The sequence below is a fragment of the Ranitomeya variabilis genome, chromosome 3 (assembly GCF_051348905.1).
Source record: "Ranitomeya variabilis isolate aRanVar5 chromosome 3, aRanVar5.hap1, whole genome shotgun sequence".
Taxonomy (NCBI): Eukaryota; Metazoa; Chordata; class Amphibia; order Anura; family Dendrobatidae; genus Ranitomeya; species Ranitomeya variabilis.
In genome coordinates this window covers 590,263,036-590,287,370 of record NC_135234.1, presented here as the reverse complement: position 1 = coordinate 590,287,370, position 24,335 = coordinate 590,263,036, and the positions used below count along the sequence as shown (strand labels likewise).

General features: G+C 41.3%; 1 protein-coding gene across 1 annotated transcript in view; it reads left to right on the top strand.

The window, feature by feature from the left end:
• The window catches only part of TDRD3 (tudor domain containing 3), a 414,934-nt gene that overhangs the window by 266,261 nt on the left and 124,338 nt on the right, over positions 1 to 24,335 (top strand). The window lies entirely within an intron of this gene.

Here is a 24,335-nt window from a genome sequence, read left to right as displayed (position 1 = left end):
TTCCCCCCCCCAGCTCAAACTGTGCTCTACCACGTGCAAAATTATCTCTCACAGCTCCACCAATGTTTAGTCTATGCGCTGACATCCTTCAATGCCTGGCACTGACAATACCAATTTGTTGACATGTATGATGCTAGTTTAAATAGTCAGGGTCAGTGTCCTATATTGACACCAGTAAATACTTAGCGCCAAATAACTATGTCTGAAACTCAGCAGAGGAGCCCACCACTGTACCGAAGTATGCCACCCTTTTGTTTTTTTGTTTTGTTGTTTTGCGAGACATTAACATCTATTTATTTTTTGGGAGTACTAACTGTGTCAGACACTCCTTTCAATCGTCCTCCGCTGACCACACCAATGCTGCCTGTGTACCCCTGCAAGATAATTCAATCTGCATTGAGCCTAATGTTTTTTATTTTAGGCCTACTAAGTCTGTCTGCGGTCCCTCCTTCCAATTGTCCTCCACTGACCACACCAATGCTGCCTGTGTACCCCTGTTGGCAAATTTAAGCTGCATGGAGCCTATTTTATTATTTTAGGCCTAGGAAGTCTGTCTGCGGTCCCTCCTTCCAATAGTCCTCCACTGACCACACCAATCCTGCCCTTGTACCCCTGGAACCTATTTTAAAGTGCATAAAGCCTTTTTTTTTTATTTTAGGCCTACTAAGTCTGTCTGCGGTCCCTCCTTCCAATTGTCCTCCACTGACCACACCAATGCTGCCTGTGTACCCCTGTTGGCAAATTTAAGCTGCATGGAGCCTATTTTATTATTTTAGGCCTAGGAAGTCTGTCTGCGGTCCCTCCTTCCAATTGTCCTCCGCTGACCACACCAATCCTGCCCGTGTACCCCTGGAATCTATTTTAAAGTGCATAAAGCCTACTTTTTTAATTTATTTTCTATTTATAAAGCCCTGATGGACTACGCTGTACCATGCTACGAGCTACCCAGTCGACACTTCTTTTCGAGAAAAGCATTCCCAGCCCTCCACCAGCATGTAAAAGACCGCATTGTCCATGCACTCAGGCAATCTGTGATTAGAAAGGTGCACCTGACAACAGACGCATGGACCAGTAGGCATGGCCACGGAAGGTTACGTGTCCATTACGGCGCACTGGGTTAATGTGGTGGATGCAGGGTCCACAGGGGACAGCCTACTAAGTCTGTCTGCAGTCCCTAATTCAAATTGTCCTCCGCTGACCACACAAATGCTGCCTGTGTACCCCTGTAACCTTTTTTAAACTGCATTGAGCCTACTTTTTTGTTTAAGGCCTACTACCTGTGTCTGTCTGTGCCACTCAATACAGCTGTCCTCCTCTGAAAAAAGCTGAGCTTCAATTGTCAGGTTTTCAGCCTATAGGAATTTGAAAACTGCAGTGGGGCTACTAGTTTGGTTGGGCCTACTAACGGTGTCTGCCGCTCCTTGGTCTTCTACACTTTGCAAAGACTAGCTTCAATCTTCAGGCTTTAGGGCTATTTTTAAAAATAGGAAACTACATTTGGGCTACTAGTTTGGTTGGGGCCTACTAACGGTGTCTGCCGCTCCTGGGTGTTCTCCTCCAGGTTTCCTTGTCTGAGCTTCAACCTTCAGGCTCTCATTAAGTAGTTGTTTAGATAGGAAACTGCATTTGGGCTACTAGTTTGGTTGGGGCCTACTAACGGTGTCTGCTGCTGCTTGGTGTTCTCCTCCACTTTACATAGACTAGCTTCAATCTTCAGGCTTTAGGGCTATTTTTTAAATTAGGAAACTGCATTTGGGCTACTAGTTTGGTTGGGGCCTACTAACGGTGTCTGCCGCTCCTGGGTGTTCTCCTCCAGGTTTCCTTGTCTGAGCTTCAACCTTCAGGCTCTCATTAAGTAGTTGTTTAGATAGGAAACTGCATTTGGGCTACTAGTTTGGTTGGGGCCTACTAACGGTGTCTGCTGCTGCTTGGTGTTCTCCTCCACTTTACATAGACTAGCTTCAATCTTCAGGCTTTAGGGCTATTTATTAAAATAGGAAACTGCATTTGGGTTACTACTTTGGTTGGGCCCTACTAAAGGTGTCTGCTGCTGCTTGGTGTTCTCCTCCACTTTACATAGACTAGCTTCAATCTTCAGGCTTTAGTGCTATTTTTAAAAATAGGAAACTGCATTTGGGCTACTAGTTTGGTTGGGGTCTACTAACGGTGTCTGCCGCTCCTTGGTGTTCTCCACTTTGCAAAGACTAGCTTCAATCTTCCAGCTTTAGGGCTATTTAAAAAAATAGGAAACTGCATTTGGGCTACTTGTTTGGTTGGGGTCTACTAACGGTGTCTGCCGCTCCTTGCTGTTCTCCTCCACTGAACAAAGCAGTGCCGCCTGTTTAATACTGTTAGCAATTTTGAATTGCATTTAGCCTAGTTACTTATTTGGGCCTACTCACGGTGTCAGCCTCTCATTACCGTTGTCCTCCACTGAACAAAGCAATGCCGCCTGGTTAGTCCTGTTACCAACTTTGAACTGCATTTAGGCCACTTTATTATTTGGGCCTATATCTGTCTTTCCTCCTCATCCTGCCAATTGCCCAGCCAGTGATAGATGAGTCTGCTGGTACATTGACCCGGACCACTACATTCCCCTTGCACGCTACACAGCCAGAATCTGACCCTGCTGAAAGTCTGGTTCCCCTTCCCGCATACTATAAAACCTTACACGGGGACAAAGAGGAAGGTGCAGATGAAAGTGCAGGTTCCTTCATCAGGTGGGGGGGCATACTCGTTGGCGACGTCACTGGCACATGGCCCCTCATAGTACGCAAAAGTGTCGCTGCCGGTGGGAGGCACCCCCGCCGTGCAAACACACCGCCGTACTTTGAGGGGCCCTGTGCCAGTGCCAATGCGAACGAGTGGACCCCCCTGCTTGCTCAGGATCACAGCACTTGCAAAGTTGAAATACTTACCTCTCCCTGCTCCACCGCCATGACGTAGTCCACGTTTCCTGGGCCCACTAAAAACTTGAACCAGCCCTACCCCCCACAACTTTACCCAAATGACCCCCAATTTCCAATGCCTAAATATTATTATAAGGTAAATTAAGATTGGCAAGCTTCAGTAACAACAATGGATGTTATTGCCTTTAAAATGGGCACTCTAGGTGTTTTCCTGGCCCCCACTCACTGCCGACTATGCTTCCCCATTGACTTGCATTGGGTTTCGTGTTTCGGTCGATCCCAACTTTTCGACATAATCGGCCGATCTCACTCGACTCGACTTTTGAGATAGTCGGGTTTCCCGAAACCCGACTCGACCCTAAAAAAGTAAAAGTCGCTCAACCCTAATATTGAGGCCATAATCCGCTAGTAAAAAGAATATTTCACCATAAACCAGCCTCAACTAGGTGCTCCTCGCAAGATTTCAGATTAGTGAAAATAATTGTCAGAAGAGTTGTCCAAGAGCCAATGACTGCCTGTTGAGAGCTCCAGAAAGAACTGGAATCAGCAGGTACAATTGTTGGGGGGGGGAAAAAAGACCTAGAATTAATGTACTCAACCTCCATGGCCTGTATGCACGCTCACCACGCAAGAGTCCATTGTTGAACAAAAAAAAAAACAGGTTAAAGCGCGTTTAGGCTGTGTGCACACGATGCGGAATTAGTGCGGACCCGCAGCGGATTTTTCTGTGCAGAAATGCTGCAGTTCCGCAAAGTGATTTACAGTACAATGTAAATCAATAAAAAAAAAAATCTGTACTAATGATGCGGAAAAATCCGCATGAAAACCGCTGCTTGTGCGGAACTGCAGCGTTTCTGACCCCTTCCATTATAGAAAACTGCAGGGGTAAGAAACGCAGAAAATCCGCATCAATTCAGCAACAAAAACTCACAAAATCCGCTTGAAATGCACGGCAAATCTGCACCTGCGTTTTATGCCAGGAGATGCAGATTTTGAGCGGAAAATTCTGCACCCCAATCCGCAACGTGTGCACATAGCCTTAAAGTTTGCTCAACAACATTTAGACAAGCCTGTGATATACCTGGAGAATATAGTCTGGACTGATGAAACCAAACTAGAACTCTTCGGATGCCGTAATCTGCTGCCATCTACCAGGATGATGAAGAAGAAGAAGAAGCGAGGGTGGTCATTTCAGCAAGACAATGATCCCAAACACACAACCATGGAAACTCTTAATTGGTTTCAGAGAGAGAAAATAAAGCTGCTAGAATGGCTTAGCTAATCACCTGACCTGAATCCAATAGAAAATTTATGGAAGGAACTAAAGCACAGAGTTCATAGAAGGAGCCTATGGGACTTTCAGGATTTGAAGAGTGTTTTGAAGAATGGGCCAAAATAACACCTGAGCTATGCATGCGACTAGTTTCTTCATACAGGAGGCATCATCACCAGTAAAGGTTTTTGTAGAAAGTATAAAATAAATGTCTGAGGGGTAACATTACTGACTTGTCCGCTTTTCAGAATCGCCAAGTCTCGTGCTGATTTGGTGGACAATGGCAGATCTGCATGGGATTTTTTTCCTTTATGAATAAAGTGGTGAATGAGGGGAAGTGTGAGGGGGAAAAATAGGGGGATCCCATGTCATTTTTTTCATTTAATCATTTTTTTATCTGGCTTAATAGAACACTTCAAGCTATTTATTGTCTTTGCACATCACTTAAAAATCTGTAGTTTCTTGAAAGCATTATATCCTCGCATGTGTTGTCACACAACTGTCATCCGTATGCGGTACGTGTTTTACACGGAGTCATAGACTTGTATGGGTCTGTGTGATATGTACTGATGGTAAAAAAAAACCATTGGTTCAGCCCCATAGATTATAATTTTATAATGGCTGTGCATGTGTACGTGTGCACAGACGTGTGAAGGGGCCGTAGTCATTAAGTTGGGTGGAAGCTAACCAGAGGGGATTGTATTGGAGCTGCAGAGACAAGCCAGAATCCCTCTCTAAGAAGGGACTGCAAAGGCTATGTTCACCAAACTGCAAGTATCAGTGGTTGCTATGGACAAAGCCTTGTGATTGACAGAACTGGGACTAGCTCAGCCGTGTATGAGCAGCTAGGGTCTGTATTGTTTAGTTAGTGCTTGGACAATGCTAAGGATTTTGTGTTTGTAGTTTTGCTTCCACGCTATTCAACCATCTCTATATATATTATCGCCAGTTGGGACTTCCAGCCGCTGTCCCCGAATCCCATAAGGCACTGTGGCACCGCTATTCCCACGCAGGCGCAGTAACAGCCGCAACTGCACGCTCTACACGCGCATACGCGGTAACGACGCGGTTGTTACTGCACCTGCGTGGGGAATAGCGGTGACGTCTACGTTTTACTTGTTAATTTCACCGCAGTCCCGATGCCATAGCATCTGGCCTATTCCTAGTTGTAAATAAACGTCACATTGTTTCGACTCAAGAATCCAGTGCCTGTGTGAACGCTGCCTAATGCCTACCTGAGAGTGTGAATCTTTACAATGGCTATTAAGTTGCATGAAATAGAATATTTGTGTGGTTTGTCAAAAAAGCAAAAATCAAGCTTTAATCGTCACATTACGCCTCATGGTTCTAAATCAAGTTTTAATAGTCACATCGCTCCCTTTGAATTTGTCATGGTTTCTCTCCATTGAGTATTTTTATTTTCCACTATCATTGCTTTTCCAGTGGGTAGTTTAATTTCTTACAAACCGATTACACTTATCTTTCTTTTCCCCTCTGTCTGGTGCGTTCAGTTTAGTGTTTATTTTTATTATGTGTTCTGTGCAGTGATTATGGTGTGCAGTGATTGCAATGCCGGGAACTCAACAGTTTTTACTTCCATCCTATTTCTGCAATATAAATTTATTTTGCAGTTGTACACCCGTTCGCAAGCTGTATTCTGCTTTGCGCTGTACACAACATAATTATTATTAATACTTTTATATAGAAGCGTGCATGTTTGTGGAAGATTAGGGCTGTGGTTGGATTTGGCTGGCTTTACGCACCATTTCTATAATAATAAATGGTAATCATCGGGCACAATCTAAACGTTATCCGACCCAGTAAATGTTTCGAATCTGATCACTGTTATTGCTGCAGTAAGAGCTCCTACAGTTAATTGGATTGGAGAACCCCATTCTGAGGACCATATAGGAGACCATCACTGACTTCTAGGGATAACCCTTATCAGTAGATATGGCCTGTGTGCACAGTGATAGTAGTATAGTTTAGGATGTAATTAAAAGTGTGCATGCACTACACTGACAGTAATTGACAATAGACCTGAAAAAGTCACTTTTCACCAAGACCTGTGGCTAGTAAAACCAGTGTTAAAGGCATCTTTCATGGGTTTGATCTTGTGTTTCTGTACTTGCAAAGGAAAAGATCTTAACCCCTTCACCCCCAGCCTATTTTCTCCTTCCTGACCAGGCCAAATTTTACAATTCTGAGCAGCGTCATTTTATGAAGTAATGACTCTGGAACGCATCAACATATCCCAGTGATTCTGAGGTTATTTTTTCAAAACATTTTGTACTTCATAATATTGGTAAATTTTTGTTGATGTCATTTGGATTTATTTATGAAAATATTGAAAATTTGTCAAAAATTGGAAACACTTTTCAAACTTTAAATTACGCCCTTAAACAGGTTGTCCACTACTAGGACTACCCCTTCTTAAACTAAATGTTCGGTAGAATAATAAAACCTATACTCGCCTCTCGTGCTGACGCCGTTACCATGGTGTCGGCGCTCTCTCTCTCCCAGGGGGCTGTGGTGCTGTGTTGTGACACGCAGCCGGCGCCCAATCAGAGCTCGCATCACTGTCTCCGACTTCGTACCAACTGAACATGAAAGGAAGCCAGGGCTGCAGCTCATCCCAGACTTCCTCTTCATGTGCAGTTTGTCTGATGGTGGAGATAGTGACGCCAGCACTGATTGGACGATGGGCATCAAGTGTCATTCAACCGAATCACAGCCCCGGGACCGCGAGTGCCTACACCGATGGAACTGAGCCGGCACTAGAGGTAAGTATAGGCTTTGTTATTTTATCGGAGCTGAACATTTAGTTTAAAGGGAACCTGTCAGCAGGATTCTGCTGAGTAACCTACAGACAGTGTCAGGTTGGCGCCATTATACTGATTAATATGATACCTTGGTTGATGAAATCCGTCTTGTGGTTGTTGTTTAATCTGTTTTTTCTGTTTTGAGTTAGGGATTACTTGTCCTCCGGGGTCGGGACAGTGAGGGGGGTTTTCATGTGGTGCTCTGATGATCTCTTCATGCGTATGGCTTCTGACAGGTCACTGATCCCTCAGTGACCTACCTCCTAGTTTACATAATGAATATAATATATATATATATATATATATATATATATATATATATATCTATCGAGACCACTGCAAAATGTTCAGTTTGTCTGATTTTTCTCTTTATAGGTATATTTATGAGTAAAATGTAAATTGTTCATTTATTCTATAAACTTCTGACATGTCTCCGAATTTCCAAGCAATAAATTTTGTATTTTTTTTCTGAAAAGGAGAAATGGTCAAAATTAAAAAAACAAAAAAAACCCTGTGCTTTCAGACCTCAAATAATGCAAAGAAAACAAGTTCATAATCATTTAGAAACAACAATACTAATGTTTTAACTCAGGAAGAGTTCAGAAATCAATATTTTGTGGAATAACCATGCTTTTTAATCACAGCTTTCATGCGTCTTGGCATGCTTTCCACCAGTCTTCCACACTGCTTCTGGCACAAAAATGTAAGCAGTTCTTTGTTTGATGGCTTGTTATTATCCATCATCCTCTTGATTACATTCCAGAGGTTTTCATTGGGGATCAGGTCTGGAGATTGGGCTGCCCATAACAGGGTTTTGATGTGGTGGTCTCTTGATTTTTGCCAGAGCTGTATATATCGTGTATATCGATCGTCGATAGCTGCTACTGCGCAGTCGCCGGTAGTGCCATCTTGGAGGAGGATTTTTTTTTTCCGTACAAAGATGGCACCGCCTGCTCAGTAGCAGCTGTCAGATCACCAATAGCTGCTACTGTGCAGGCACAGCTAGTGTCATTTTGAAACTGATTTTTTTTTTTTTCATGAATTTCGGAATAACCTCTAACAAATCAATTATAAACGCATTACAGATCCGATCAGTGCAGGCACCACCGCCGGGGCCTGCCTTGCAGAAGGGGAATTTTTTTTCAAGATATATATATAATATTCATTATGTAAACAAGGAGCCAGGTCACTGAGGGATCAGTGTCCTGTCAGAAGCCATACTGATGAATACCTAATCAGAGCACCACATGAAGAGCCCCCCCCACAACCCTGCCCCAAAGCACGAGCAAATAATTAATCAGTTAGGACGGAGAACAAGTAATCCCTAACTCAAAACAGAAAAAAAAGATTAAACAACCACAAGACGGATTTCATCAACCAAGGTATCATATTAATCAGTATAATGGCGCCGACCTGACACTGTCTGTAGGTTACTGTGCACAATCCTGCTGACAGGTTCCCTTTAAGAAGGGGTTGTCCTAGTAGTGGACCACCCCTTTAATCCATATTGTGATTCCAAACAAAATAGTTAATAACATTTACCACATGTCTGCTTTAGAGCAGCATAACTTTTGAAGCATTTATTTTTTATTAGAAAGGTTGATAGACAAAATTTACAAATCCTTTTTTTTTTTTTTTAAAGGGACCACATCACATTTTAAAGTGACTTTGATGGGCTTATGTGACAGAAAATGCCCTAAAGTGACACTATTTTAAAAAGTGAACCCTTCAAAGTGCTCAAAACCACATTCAAGAAGTTTATTAACACTTTTAATGCTTCACAGGAATTAAAGCAATGTGGAAGGAGAAAAATGAAAGTTTTAATGTTTACCCTTAAAAATGTTGCTTTGCCCCAAATGTTTCATTTTTCACAAGGGTAACAGAAGGAAATGGACCATACAATTTGTAGTGCAGTTTCTCCTCAGTACACAAATACCCCATATGTGGTGGAAAACCACTGCTTGAGTACACAGCAGGGCTCGACAGGGAAGGAGCGCCAATTGAATTCTGGAGAGCAATTTTGGCTGGAATAGATGTCACATTCGAAGAGCCTCTGACATGCCAAAACAGCAGAAACCCCAGCGAGTGACCTCTTTTTGGAAACTACACCTCTCCAGGGATTCATATAAGGATGTAGTGAGCATTTTTAACACTCAGGCAATTCACAGAATTGTATAACATCGGGCTGAGTACATGGAAAATTACCATTTTTTTCTCCACTAAATTGTTTTTTTGGCCCCAACGTTTTAATTTTCAAAAGGGATAATAGGAGAAAAAGAACTGTACAATTTGTTACGCAAAGTATCCTGAGTTTGTCAATACTTTACATTGACTTTAATTGAGAAATAATTTTCAGGCACAGTGGAAAGCTCAGAAGGGAAGGCACACCATATTATTGTGTAGATTTTGCTGTTACAGTTTTGAGTGCCATGACCCACTGAAAAAGCCCCTAATGTGCATCTCATGAATTCATCGAAGGGTGTAGTGATCATATTGAAACCACAGTTGTCACAGAATATTTTAATATTGGGAAGTGGAGCAAAAATAATTAACATTTTTACCAAAAAAATTATTTTATCCACAGATTTTACATTTTACACTGGGGAAATGGGTAAAAAAAAGGCACCAAAATGTGCTGCAGGTGGCAATACCCCATGTGTGGCTGTACAGTGCTGCTTAGCCACATGGCGAGACTCTGTATGGAAGGAGCGCTATTTGACTCTTGGGGAACAAAGTTTTGTAGAATAGTTTGCAGACTCCATATTTAAAGCTCCATCAAGTGACCCCCATATTGGAGATTTCTAGTGATGAGCGCGCGTTCTCCAATATCGTGTTATCCTGGCATGCTCAAATAATATGTTGAAAAAAAGGTATATTCAGCTCACCCTTTAGATGAATTTCCTTATGAGTCCAGGAAATCTTGAGCACGGATTCCCGTCTCTGCGAGACGCCTAGAGATGCACATGTGGAAAAAGGGAATCCAGCTCCCAGAGTTAAAATTGCTTAACTTTAATAGTATTCATTTAAAATAAAAAGAGGCTATAAGACATATTATAATAATAATAATAATATGTTCCAGTTCCCACGGCTGCATGTTTCGCAGCTGTTAGGCCATGTGCACACATTGAGTATTTGGTAAGTTTTTTTTTACCTCCGTATTTATAAGCCAAAACCAGGAGTGGGTGAGATATGCAGAAGTGATGACGTGTTTCTATTATACTTTTCCTCTGATGCCTGGTTTCCTCATTCCTGGTTTTGGCTTACAAATACTGATGTAAAAAGCTCACCAAATACTCAATGTGTGCACACGGCCTTAGACCGCTGCAACCCATGCGGGGATTGCTTAACAAACAAGCAATCCCCTCCTGTGTTGCGGCTGCCTAACATCTGTGAATCATATAGCTGCAAGGACTCGATTATAATATTCGAGCGTGCCCGAGATAATTGGATAACACGCGAGCATACTCTGATCACACCCTCGTTCATCACTAAATTACTTCCCTCTGGGAATTTATCTACAGGTGAAGTGACCATTTTGACTCAATTGGTGTTTTTCATTAACAAGCAGCAATGGCTGTCGCAAAGTGAAAATTGCAAACCTGCCATTATAGTGCTCAGTATGTTGTAGTGCCCTTACATTATGATCAGTGTCATGTCGGACGCTGTTCACACTAGGGCGTCCGACAGACAGCGGTAATTCCTCATTCGTCCACTATATGCTCAGTGGCGCCGGTTAGATTTGATCCAGATTATCCGGGGTTAATCTGGCTGGTACTCGGGTTGAGGGCTGAGTCACGCCCACTGCCTTTAAATAGTTTTGCTGGTCTTTGGGCGTCGCCGATTATAGCTTCTGTCGTGTGCTTGGTTATCTCGGTCTGGAGTGGTGGTCTAGGAGAAAGAGTTTCGTATCCGGTGGTGTATTTCCCTTTGTCATATTTTCTCCTTCCTTTATTTGTATTGTTTTGCCCTGTGCACTTATAGTGTATTCCTGTGTGACTGCGGCGTGGTGCATATTTTCCGTTATCCTTGTCTGTGCTAACTGTGGGTATTGGTGTGTGGTCTCTTCACTGGGTGGTGGGTGGTGGTTTCAGCCTAGGGTTGAAACAGGAGACAGGGTGAGGGTGGAGGCCCAGACATGCACACCATCAGTGTAAACTCTGGGAGAGGGTCAGTCAGGGTTTCCCAGAGTTGAGGGAAATGGCAGGGGCCTAGGTTATTAGCTCTTGCCTACCTAGGCTTCCCATGACGCTCAGCCTGTGCTTCTGGAGACATGCACCTGTAAATTAAATGGATTTTCATAACTACAAAAATGCCAAACATGTAGACACTAAATGTGGTTTAGGCACGCTGTTGGGATCGGGAGTTAGGGGGGCATATGGGTTTTTAAACACAGAATTTTTAGCAAATGTATTTATACTTCAACCTTAGGATTTGGCTAAACTGTCTTGTTGGTCTCCTACACTACTAACTGAAACTTCAATAGGGAAACAATCATTTTATTGGTTGATGCAGAACTTTAATCATTCTGGGGAATCTTTTCAAGTTGTAATTTGTCCCATCCCAGTGAAGCAAAAACTTAAGTAGACCTACCATCTGTTACCTGTGTAGGAAGCTGTAATTAGCATAAGCCAAACAGTCTCAACTGTTTCTATGATTTGAAGCACTTTCTGCTGCAATGTGGAAGTTACACACAAACCAGGAGTGCCACAATAGAGCAATGGAAAAATAGAGACCCTGGAATTATCTAAGGTTCATACACATTCAATATGGTGATTGGAATAGCATACACAGATCAGTCATAACATTCAAACCGCATCCCTAATAGTAGGATCAACAGTCCTAAGCCATCTATATGGGCATGTATAGTGCCTTGAAAATGCATTCATATGAGTGTTTCTACATTTTTGCACATCACAAATACTTGCTTTGTGGATGTAAAGTTTAAAATAAATTATACACTACTTTCTAAATACTTTTAAAAATCTAAATCTAAAAAATTGTGACTTGCATTTGTATTCTGCCCCCTGAACTCTGATAACTGTAAATAAAATCCTGAGTGATCAATTTCCTTCATAAATCATATAATTGGTAAATTAGTCCACTTGTGTGTAATATATTTCCAGAATAATTATAGCTGTTCTGGATGTTTGTTTGAGAACATTAGCTATCAAACAGCATCATGAAGACCATGGAACACACCAGAAAGGTCAGGGATAAATTTGTGGAGTAGATTAAAGCAGGGTTAAGTTATAAAATTAGCCCAGGCTCTCAACATCACACAGAATACTGCAATCCATCATCCAAAAGTGGAAGGAGTATGGCACAACTGCAAACCTATAAAGACATGGCTGCCCACCTAAGTTAACATCCCAAGCAAGAAGAGCACTAATTAGAGAAGCAGCCAAGAGGCTTATGGTCACTCTGGATGAGCTGCAGTGATCCACAGTTTAGGTGGGAGAATCTGTCATCTGTCTTATTAGTCGTATATGCCACAAATCTGGCCTTTAGGGCTAGAAGAAAGCCATGTTTAAAAACTAGCCATGAGACACCCCATTAGTAGTTTGAAAAAAGTCATGTATGGGACACAGCATGTGAAGGTGCTCTGATCAAATAAATGCTAAACGCTATGTGTGGCGGAAAAATAACACGAAACATCATCCCCACCGTCAAACATCATGGTGGCAGCATCATGCTGTGGAGATGCTTTTCTTCAGCAGGGACTTGGAAGCTGGTCAGAGTTTAAGGGAAAATGGATGGAGCTAAATAAAGAGCAATCTTGAAGCTAAACCTGTTAGAGGCTGCAATAAACTTTAGACTGAGCATAGGTTCACCTTCCAGCAGGACAACAACCCTAAACATGCTGCAAGAGCTACAATGGAAAGGTTTAGAGTAAATCATATTGAAGCATATTAATGTGTTTGAATGACCCAGTCACTTTCCAGACCTAAATCACATTGAGAATCTGTGGCAAGATGACTCAATCCAATCTCAGTCTTGAAAAGAGGCGTTGGCAAACATTTCAACTTAAAGATGTACAAAGATAGTAGAGACCTACTCAACAAATCAAATTACCTTAACAAGTCCCTAAATAATCAACAACTCTAAAAAAAAAAAAAAAAAAAAAAAAAAAAATCCACTTACTATATCCATCAGATTTAATGGAAAAGTATTTAACCCCTTAACAACTGCCGATACCCCTTTTAATGGCAGTAGTTATGCCTCAGAGCCGCTTTTTAATGGCGCTGAGTAATAATTGTTTAGCGCCCCCCAGTGTCAGAATTTCTCGGCTACCGGGGGTTGCCGAGACCCCGAGAACATGATTCAGGTTGGTTTTTACTGACCCCAGTGTTTTGGTCACCGTAATTAACCGAATAGTTAAGGTTATGTTTAGGGGTGTGTTGGGGTTAGGGTTGGAGTTAGAATTGGGGGTTCCACTGTTTAATATACCAGGGGGTCTCCAAACGCGACATGGCGCCACCATTGATTCCAGCCAATTTTGTGTTCAAAAAATCAAACCGTCCTCCTCCCTTCTGAGCAATGCCATGCACCAAAACAGTGGCTTTCCCCCACATACAGTGAACTCAGGAGAAATTGTTCAACAAATTTTGTGGTCCATTTTCTCCTGATACCCTTGTGTAAATAAAAAAAAATTTGGTTCCAAAGTAAACTTCTTGTGAAAAAAGTAAAATGTTAATTTGTTCCTTCCACAGCACTTTAGTTCTCGTGAAGCATCTGAAGGGTTAATAAACTTCTTGAATGTGGTTTTGTGCACCTTGAGGGGTACAGTTTTTAGAATAGTGCCACTTTTGGGTATTTTCTGTTATACTGACCCCCCAAACTCACTTCAGATGTGAGGTGGTCCTTAAAAAAATGGTTTTGTACATTTTTGGAAAAAATGAGAACTCGCTGGTCACCTTTTAACCCTTATAACGTCCTAACAAAAAAAATTTTTTTTCCAAAATTGTGCTGATGTAAATAAAGTTGTCATGTGGGAAATGTTATTTATTAAGTATTTTGTGTGACACCACTCACTGATTTAAGGGTACAAAAATTAAAAGTTTGAAAATTGCTAAATTTTCTACATTTTTGCCAAATTTCCATTTTTTTTCATAAATAAACGCAAGTTATATCAAATTAATTTTACCACTAACATGAAGTACAATATGTCACGAAAAAACAGTCTCAGAATCAGTGGAATGCATTTCATAAAGCGTTCAAGAGCTGTCACCTCATAAAGTGACCGTGATCAGAATTGTAATCATTTGCTTGGTCATTAAGTACCAAATTGACTCTGTCACTAAGGGGTTAAAAGGGAGTCCTTTTGAATAGTCAAGCAGGAATAGATCATTGACATGAACAATAGGGGTACAGGCCCTAATTTCGGCCTAGTGGTTACCTCACATTGCCACATAAGATGGCACCCTAGGAGATAGACTTTAAAGAAAGATGCAAATGGAAAACTGGCAACAAACACCAAAATTAGACAAAAAAAAGGTGCAAATGCAATAAGTCAAGTCCCTACTATTTTGAAGATGCTAAGCCCAGTTATTTAGGCATTACAATGTATCCCTTGCTAAAGTCGCTCAGATCATTACACTTGTTATTTTTTCCTACTTCCTACACCTTCAATAAGTAACTGTTCACATCCACCACATTGATGCTATTTAATCTTCAAAAGGATTGTTCGGTCCAAATCGATAAGTCTGCAGCCAGTAAAAAATCCTTTTGGATCCCAAGAACGGAGAGCTTTTTAATTTTATTATTTTATTGCTAATCGCCTAGGTGTTCTGTACGGACCCTGAACTTTACCGTTCGGGTTCGCCCATCTCTAGTTAAAGGGTTATTCTCAATTCCTTAACGGTTAAAATTTTCAAATCTTTGTAAAAACAAGCAACTTCGCAATTTACTTTTCAAGAACAGAGGAATGTTTAATTCTGTTGTTTGCTTCTTGTTTCCCAATTTACCAGGCACCGCTGCGGTCTATCAGCAGTGGCTACTTTCCTTAGCTAGGTGCTCAGCGCTAGTCAGCTTCAGTCCCCATTATGCTCTTTCAATGCTGCAGAAACAAAGTTGCCTCTGCTTACATTATCGGGGAGTGTGTACCCTTCTGGCCATTGGCTCGCAATTACACTATTCCGAACTGTCAGTCAATCAAGAGCCTACTATCCCTAAATGGTGAGACAACCTCATAAGATATTAGGCAGACATCTACTATCTCATTTGTTTTCCTTTACAAACCACTCCATTCTTCCAAGTTTCTGAAGGATAAATATCAGGTTTTCATTTTCTTAAATGGAACATCTTCTGGCTGCTGTTTTAAAATGCTTCTATTTCCTTTTCCCAGTCGATTACAAGCAATAATCTGGATCCGGTTCCACCAGACAAGCTTATTTGTTTGGCTGCAACAGTGGAGCTGTAAACATGCTTTGTTTAATGTATTAGCGGTTTCCATCCATTGTAATTGTCTTTGACTAATTTGTTTAGCAGGTCTATATCGTGCCTGCTCATTTAATATTATTTTTAAAGTGTGTTTTTAATCCCGAAATAGTCTGTCTCATTAATTTACACAAGAGCAGATGATATCCATAGCTTTAGAAAATGAATTTAATTTCTGCTAAGAGGATGCTGAAACTGTGGCCAATTTACATGCGCATTGAAAGTCACGGAAAGGATTTTACCCCCACATTCAGTAAAATTAGGAATGTAAATGGTTATAGCTACATCTTCCAATTTACTTGGGTAATATAATTAAATGGGAATCGGTACTTTTGTACGATCTGTAAGTAAACTATATCTGCAAGACACAAACCTTTCTAAAGAAAGAATTAGAATTTTTTTTTTATATAAAAGCAGTGTGCTTGTTTATTTGAGGTCTTTCCTGGTAAGATTCCTATGTAAGATTTGCTAATGTTATGTAATTATTGTAATTCCCTGTAAGCACTACAAACAGTGCCAGGAGAACAGGACCTTGTCACTTTACATAAAGCAAGAATAAATCATGGCTGGCACACTTTTGATGATCAGCTGTATTAAAGCATTTGATGCATTGTACACTGCTATGTAAAGCGCTGTCTTCTTGGAATGTGACTAGTGTTGTCTACTTGGAATATAATTTGCAACCCTGCTTTCTTCACAGCAACATGATCCTGTAATGGAATGATTGAAGCAAGGACAGTAGAAAATGACTCTCACTTATGAATTATAATAGTCTTAGGTGACGCAGAGCTGCCTAGGTTCTGTGTGACTGTATTAACTTTTAACTGGTTATTTTAGTTTAAACATTGTTTTGTCCCATAAATCAAGTGAATATTGGAAACATTGTAATATATTTTATTAATGAAATATGGTTCTTTCTGCAGCTATGAGGTACTTTTCACTTAATTCCTCTTAACTCATTGTTCACCCCGAAAATGTATTAAGATCCATCAAGGTCAAGCATACCGCCAACTTACTGAAAGATCATATTACAACTGCCTATTAAAGGGGTCCATCACCTATAATGTATTTTCAAACTATGTATCCTTACGCCCTAAACACTTTTGTAATGAGTTTTATTATACACTACCTTACACTTCTTCTTAAATACCTAATCCCTGAACTATATTTCCTGTGACATTTCGTTTGGATGCTGTGGCAGATGTGAGTGCAGGTCCCGCTCTCTGCTTCTATCTCTGCTGCCACTGTAGCTTTCATGAAGGAAGACACCTTTAGAAGGAAGAGATAGAAGCAGTGAGTGACACCAGCAAAGTGCCCTGGTCACAATTTGAGGGACGTGCATTTTATCTTCACACAGTCTTCTTTCACAGAAGCTATTGCGGTGGCAGTGATAGAAGCAGAGAGCCAGTGCTGCTCTCATATTTGCCACAGCGTCCATCATCCAGGATCAGTAACTGCAATGCTACCCCATGACTTCCTGTTCCAGAAAGGGTGATGAACGCTGCGGGGAGTGCACCCCCATCCTCCTGTGACATCACATTTGAGAGGAGTCTCAAATAAAATGTCACAGGAAGTACAGTAAAGAAACACATTTAGATATTAGATAGAGAGGGAGAAGTGTAGAGCACAATAAACTCATAATAAAAGTGGTTGAGATGTAAGTATAAATAGAAAATACAGTTCCAGTGCCGGACCATCCCTTTATGTCTGTGGAGGTAGGGGGGAGGAGGAGGAAGGGTATCTCAGTGAAAAAGGAGTATCTTATTGAATTCACAAGTACACTGCTCAATACTTCTCTATAATGTTCTCCATGGTGCTGCTTCAAAATGTGCTTTACACTAAGTCAGGAGAACATAGAAGCTTATTCTGAATTTTGATCAGTAAAAGTTATTTATTTTGAAAAGTAACTATAGGTACTTAACATACGGGTATGTAACATAGTGCAAAAAAAATCTGTGTGCAGTATGTACACGCTGAACATTTTAGGATAACCAGCGCATTCATTATTGTCATAGAAAACCGCCTTTAACTCCACAGACAGGTGCTACCGGAACACAAAAGACACAAAAATGTTTTTTCTTGAAAATGTTTGAGACTGCATAGCTCGTCAGATGAATCCATTAACCATATTGGTTAAGCCCTGCACAGGCGGCCGTCTTGTAGGTATCCATGATGCTTTTTTATTGTACATTTTCATTATGTGATGTGGCTTTTCTGGATGACTGGCACTAATGGGCTTATTGATGACAAGGCAGTCTAACGGTGTAAACTGTTACTTCTTCCTATAACTGAACTTCATGTGTGTAAGTGCAGATCTAAGGAAGAATTAGTCTTGTAGAGATTTAATAGACGAATGGTAAAGTGACTCTTCAGACCCTGCCAGCATTTTTTTTAAAAAAGAAGCAAACACGGTTTGCTAGTGTTACTGTAACTTGTTTTCCTATGGACACAAGTATTGTAGTAGAGACTATGAAAATAAATCAGCAAAAGTAAATTATTACTGGAGCCAAAATCTCAGCCCCACAGCTGTACGGATGCATTTGTTTTACTCTTCATACGTTGACATTCATGTACATGTCTGTATGGCAGAGGCCCTAAAGGGTTTTACTCTAGAACTGTAATAACGCTGAATCAGAACTACTGACAGTGCTATATAAAGGACAAGGAGACCAGTGTTAAAATTCCTGTGGTGATGGTCATGTAAGTTGGATGTCTAAAATACACAACCGTAAAGGATGTGGCTCGCAAAACACTCTTGTATTCAAGGGACGAAAAGTCCAATGCCAAGGTACCCCACTCGGCAGTAGTACAAATGTAGAGATAATAGACCGTGTCCAAACCAGGTGATAGTAGAGTAATATTTGGCTGAATAAAATGTATTTGGCAGAATACAAACTGAGGCGTTCACCGCTTCTTGTGAGGCCTCTCCCCAGCTTCTCTACACTGAGTGATTGGCCCTTTCCTCAGCTCCTTTGCTCTGAGCTATAGGGTTTCTACACAGCTCCTCTCCTCTGTTCTAAGTGATGAGGCCTCTCCCCAGCTCCTCTCCTCTGTCCTGAGTGCTGGGGCCTCTTCTCTGCACTGAGTGATGGGGCCTCTTCCCTGAGTGCTGGGGCCTCTCCGCTGCCCTGAGTGCTGGGGCCTCTCCGCTGCCCTGAGTGCTGGGGCCTCTCCGCTGCCCTGAGTGCTGGGGCCTCTCCGCTGCCCTGAGTGCTGGGGCCTCTCCGCTGCCCTGAGTGCTGGGGCCTCTCCGCTGCCCTGAGTGCTGGGGCCTCTCCGCTGCCCTGAGTGCTGGGGCCTCTCCGCTGCCCTGAGTGCTGGGGCCTCTCCGCTGCCCTGAGTACTGGGGCCTCTCCGCTGCCCTGATGATAGAGCACTACTTGCTATCTTAATTTTACATAACTTTAAAGTCCTCGAAACAGGTTATAGCACTGAGTGATGTCACAGGCACATTGCTCACATTAATGTTTACAAAACTGGAAGAACAAACTATTGGCAAATAATGATCAAAGCCACCGTTATACACCCAGCATCCTAGTACAAGGTTAATGAAAATAATAATGCCCTAGTTCATTCATAATAAACTAGTGTATTTTGGGACCCTAGGGCCCAAGTGAGACAGTTTTATATTGCCAAAAAAATTGTACAGCCAATTGGCAAGCTATTTCAAAACTGTACTTCTCCACATGGGCACAGTCTTGGCCAGAATGCAATGATTTAGAACACTGACTGTGCTCACTTCTGCACTATAATCTTTTTTTTCCTTTATATTTGGAAGTATATTTGAAATATACTGATGGTCAAATTCAAGGAAATCGTAAACCTGCTGGTGCAATGTAAGCAAAGAAATATCAAATAACGAGGTTTCTTTTTGTGTAGCACTATTTACTTAAAGGAAGCATAAACGTATAAAGAAATCCTATTACTTTGTCCATACCCTTGAACATGCAGTTTACCTTTTAAATGAATTTTTCCTTTAGATGGTGCAGAAATGTAATATAAAAATTCATATTTCAGATGATTTGAAAAGATCATGTAAACAGACGCATTCAGTAAAAAGAAGTTTATCTCCTGTGTGTGTATATGTTAAATTTGTGTCATCTGAACAGGGACAGATAAATATACATTTAATGCAGTTCAAAGAACTAATGTGTAAGTCTCTCGCTACAGCCAGTGCCTCCATTTCGCCCAGTTTATGGCTCTATTCAATCACGTTTTTGCATGCATGTCACATATCTAACAAGAAGAGAAGGTTACTAATATAGCAAGGCAGGAAAAGCCATCTGAAATCTCACAAAATCTCAAAATGCATTTTGTATTGTCTAATACATTTTCAATATGATCTTCTTATATTGCATCTAAATTACGAGGAATACTTCACAAGAATTTAATATATGCCTGTTGCTAGCTGCAATTTGTTTTGCTGCCTCCTTCTTTTCTTTTAAATAGGTTTGTCACTTCGGCTGGATACTCCAATAATCTGCAAAGTGTGTTCTCTAATGGCTTGTACAGTATTTGCAGCTGTGCATAGTAACCCTATGTTTTACTCTGCTATTGCACGCAACGTTCGAGAAACCATTCAAAGGCCTATACTGAAAATTACAATACACACCAATCTCCTTCATCATGAATGTCTGCAATAGAGCAAAATGAATCTAGTTATGATGACGACAAAGTTAATATTCTGCACTTTCATAGCCCCTCAAAACAGGAAGGAAAAATTACCAATTATTTTAAGAATTTTCTAATGGGGCTTGGAACGGGTGCTCATAATTGGCTATTAAGAGGGACGTGCTTTATATAGCATCAGATTTTTGCTAGTTGCATTTTTTGTTCTTATTCCCTATTATATGGTGCATTATATACGGTACGCTAAACTCTACCTAGGTCCTATATATCTAATATATAAAGCTGAATGTGTGTATGTATGTATGTATGTATGTATGTATGTATGTATGTCCGGGATTGGCATCTGAACCGTCGCAGCTACAGCCACAAAATTTTGCACAGTCACACGTCTGGACCCCGAGAGCGTCATAGGCTATATTGTGAGGTGAAATTTTAACCCCGCGCTTTCCAATTCACCAAACAATTTTGCCCCTATCTACATAATGGGGAAAAAGTGAAAGGAAAAGTGTTGGAGGCGTCGCAGCTACAGGCACAAAATTTTGCACAGTCACACGTCTGGACCCCGAAAGCGTCATAGGCTATATTGTGAGGTGAAATGTTAACCCCGCGCTTTCCAATACACCAAACAATTTTGCCCCTATCTACATAATGGGGAAAAAATGAAAGGAAAAGTGTTGGAGGCAAATTAACAGCTGCCAGATGTGAACAAGGGGGACTTAAAGAATGAGAGCGATGGCGCCAAAGAGTATATACTGTACAGTTGCTAAGGTGGGGCCCCAACATGGGATAATCACCACACCACCATGGGGATATGAACACACACACAAAATGCGCCACACACTACCACGTGCTCGAACACACATACCACCCTCAGCGAACATTTCACCACACATACACCAACCTCGCCACATAAAAGTAGAAACACAAAAGTCGCCGCTCAAAACTCGCCACGCGCAAAACTCTCCACATGCAAAACTCACCTCATGAAAAACTCGCCACACGCAAAACTTGCACACGCAGAAAAATTGCCACACGCAGAAAAATTGCCACATGCACAAAAGTTGCCTCACACAAAACTTGCACATACTCAAAAGGCTCGCCACGCGCAAAACTCGCCATGCGCAAAACTTGCTGCACACAACTTGCTACACTAACCTGTCACATGCAACTCGACACACAAAAAGTTGCTACACGCATGTCGCCACACAAAACTCATCTCACAAAAGTCACTACATGCATGTCGCCACACGCAACTCAACACACACAACTTGACACACGAAACTCGCCCTAAAACACACACAAGTCTGGTATTATCCTTCAAAAATAAAAATCTGATTAATAAGCAGACAAACTACAGGAGCAACAAATGTACCATATAGGAATCCGGCAGCTGTCAGTCACATGACCTGTCTATTATGTGTATGTGTGAGCTAATATATACTGCCAGGGGGTGGGCTTACTGTTGGCTGGGGATTTATCAGGCTGCCATTTTAGCTTACAAATACTGAGGTAAAAATACTGACCAAATAACGTGTGAACGAGGGCTAATACAGGAGGAGATGACATACAGATATATACTATATACAGGAGGAGATGACACACAGGTATATACTATTTACAGGGGAGATGACACAGGTATATACTATATACAGGAGGAGATGACACACAGATATATACTATATACAGGAGAGATGACACACAGGTATATACTATATAGAGGAGGAGATGACATACAGGTACATACTACATACAGGAGGAGATGACATACAGGTATATACTATATACAGGAGGAGATGACACACAGATATATACTATATATAGGTGAGATGACACACAGGTATATACTATATACAGGAGATTACATACAGGTATATCTAATATATAAAGCTGAATGTGTGTATGTATGTATGTGTGTATGTCCGGGATTGGCATCTGCACCGTCGCAGCTACAGCCACAAAATTTTGCACAGTCACATGTCTGGACCCCGAGAGCGTCATAGGCTATGTTGTGAGGTGAAATTTTAACCCCGCACGTTCCAATTCACCAAACAATTTTGCCCCTATCTACATAATGGGGAAAAAGTGAAGGGAAAAGTGTTGGAGGAAATTTGACAGCTGCCAGATGTGAACAAGGGGGACTTAAAGAATGAGAGCGATGGCGCCAAAGAGTATATACCGTACAGTTGCTAAGGTGGGGCCCCGACATGGGATACTCACCACACACGGGGATATGAACACAAACACAAAATGCGCCACACACTACCACGTGCTTGAACACATATACGACCCTCAGCACACATTTCACCACACACACACCAACCTCGCCACATAAAAGTCGAAACACAAAAGTCACCACTCAAAACTCGCAACGCGCAAAACTCGCTACATGCAAAACTCGCCATATGCAAAACTCGCCACACGTACAAAACTCACCTCATGGAAAACTCACCTCATGCAAAACTTGCACACACAGAAAAATTGCCACATGTACAAAAGTTGCACCACATGCAAAAGTTGCCTCACACAAAACTTGCACATACTCAAAACGCACCACACATAAAACTCGCCACGCGCAAAACTCGCCATGCACAAATCTTGCTGCACACAACTTGCTACACTAACCTGTCACATGCAACTCGACACACAAAATGTTGCTACACGCATGTCGCCACACAAAACTCATCTCACAAAAGTCGCTACATGCATGTCGCCACACGCAACTCAACACACACAACTTGACACATGAAACTCGCCCTAAAACACACACAAGTCTGGTATTATCCTTCAAAAATAAAAATCTGATTAATAAGCAGACAAACTACAAGAGCAACAAATGTACCATATAGGAAATACGGCAGCTGTCAGTCACATGACCAGTCTATTATGTGTATGTGTGAGCTAATATATACTGCCAGGGGGGAGGGCTTCCTGTTGGCTGGGGATTTATCAGGCTGCCAATAGCAACCAATCACAGCTCAGCTTCTATTTTGCTACAGTTAATTAACCTGAGCTCTGATTGGTTAATATAGGCAACAAAGACATTCTCAGTATAACAAAGCTAATATATGTAGTGAAATTCTTCTATTAGCTTAGTTTTTGCCTTTTAATAATTACATTTCTATCTGTTTTGTGGTTTTTGTGTGCAGAATAAATTTTTGTTAACACATTCTATTTTGCTAACAGCAGTCATTAACCCGGGCGAAGCCGGGTAGTACAGCTAGTATATATATATATATATATATATATATATATATATATATATATATATATATATATATATATATATATATATATATTTTCTCATTGCTTAACATAATGGCCACCTCTCCCAAGTCCACAAAAGTGGGCAGTTATCTTGGCAATGTGTGTAGTTCATATTAGATAAAGGGTATAACCCTTTAATGTACAGTTGTGCCTAGAGAAGGGGTCTCCTCACATAGCACTTGTTCTGCTGTGTCCTATCTAAATGCAGTCAGTGACTCATTATTGATATAGAACTGCTGCCCCCTATAATAATAATAATAATAATCTTTATATTTATATTGTGCTAACATATTCCGCAGCGCTTTAAAGTTTTGCACACATTATCATCACTGTCCCCGATGGGGCTCACAATCTAATTCCCTATCAGTATGTCTTTGGAATGTGGGAGGAAACCGGAGTACCCGGAGGAAACCCACGCAAACACGGGGAGAACATACAAACTCCTTGCAGATGTTGCCCAAGGTGGGATTAGAACCCAGGACTCCAGCGCTGCAAGGCTGCAGTGCTAACCACTGAGCCACCATGCTGCCCTATTGCATTATATTCTATGTGAGGCCACTTCATGCAGTCCCCCCTGCCTACAAGTAGTTGGTTTGGGAGACAGACTGAAGCTGCATCTTATAGAATACTATGCAGTATGTATCAGAAATACCAGTTCTATGTCACTGATGTATTACTGGCTCTACTGCCTGGTGGTGTGTGGCAGGGGCTTTAGATTTACAAATAGTTCTTCCGTATCATTCACGTATCAATTCAAACCCTGATTTCTCACTATTGCAGGAGTACACTGGCCTTGTAAAGGTTTTGCTTGACTTTGAAAGAGCTACACGAGCATGTAAATCGTTTGGGGTCTGAAATCCTGCTGACAAATTCCCTTTAAAGTATTGTTACTGAGAACATTTCTCCTGTTCCTGAGTAGACTATCAGACCCCGCAGTCATGATTTCACTATTCATACCGTGCCAATTTGTATGTAGTATCAGAGACTAATAATAATAACTAA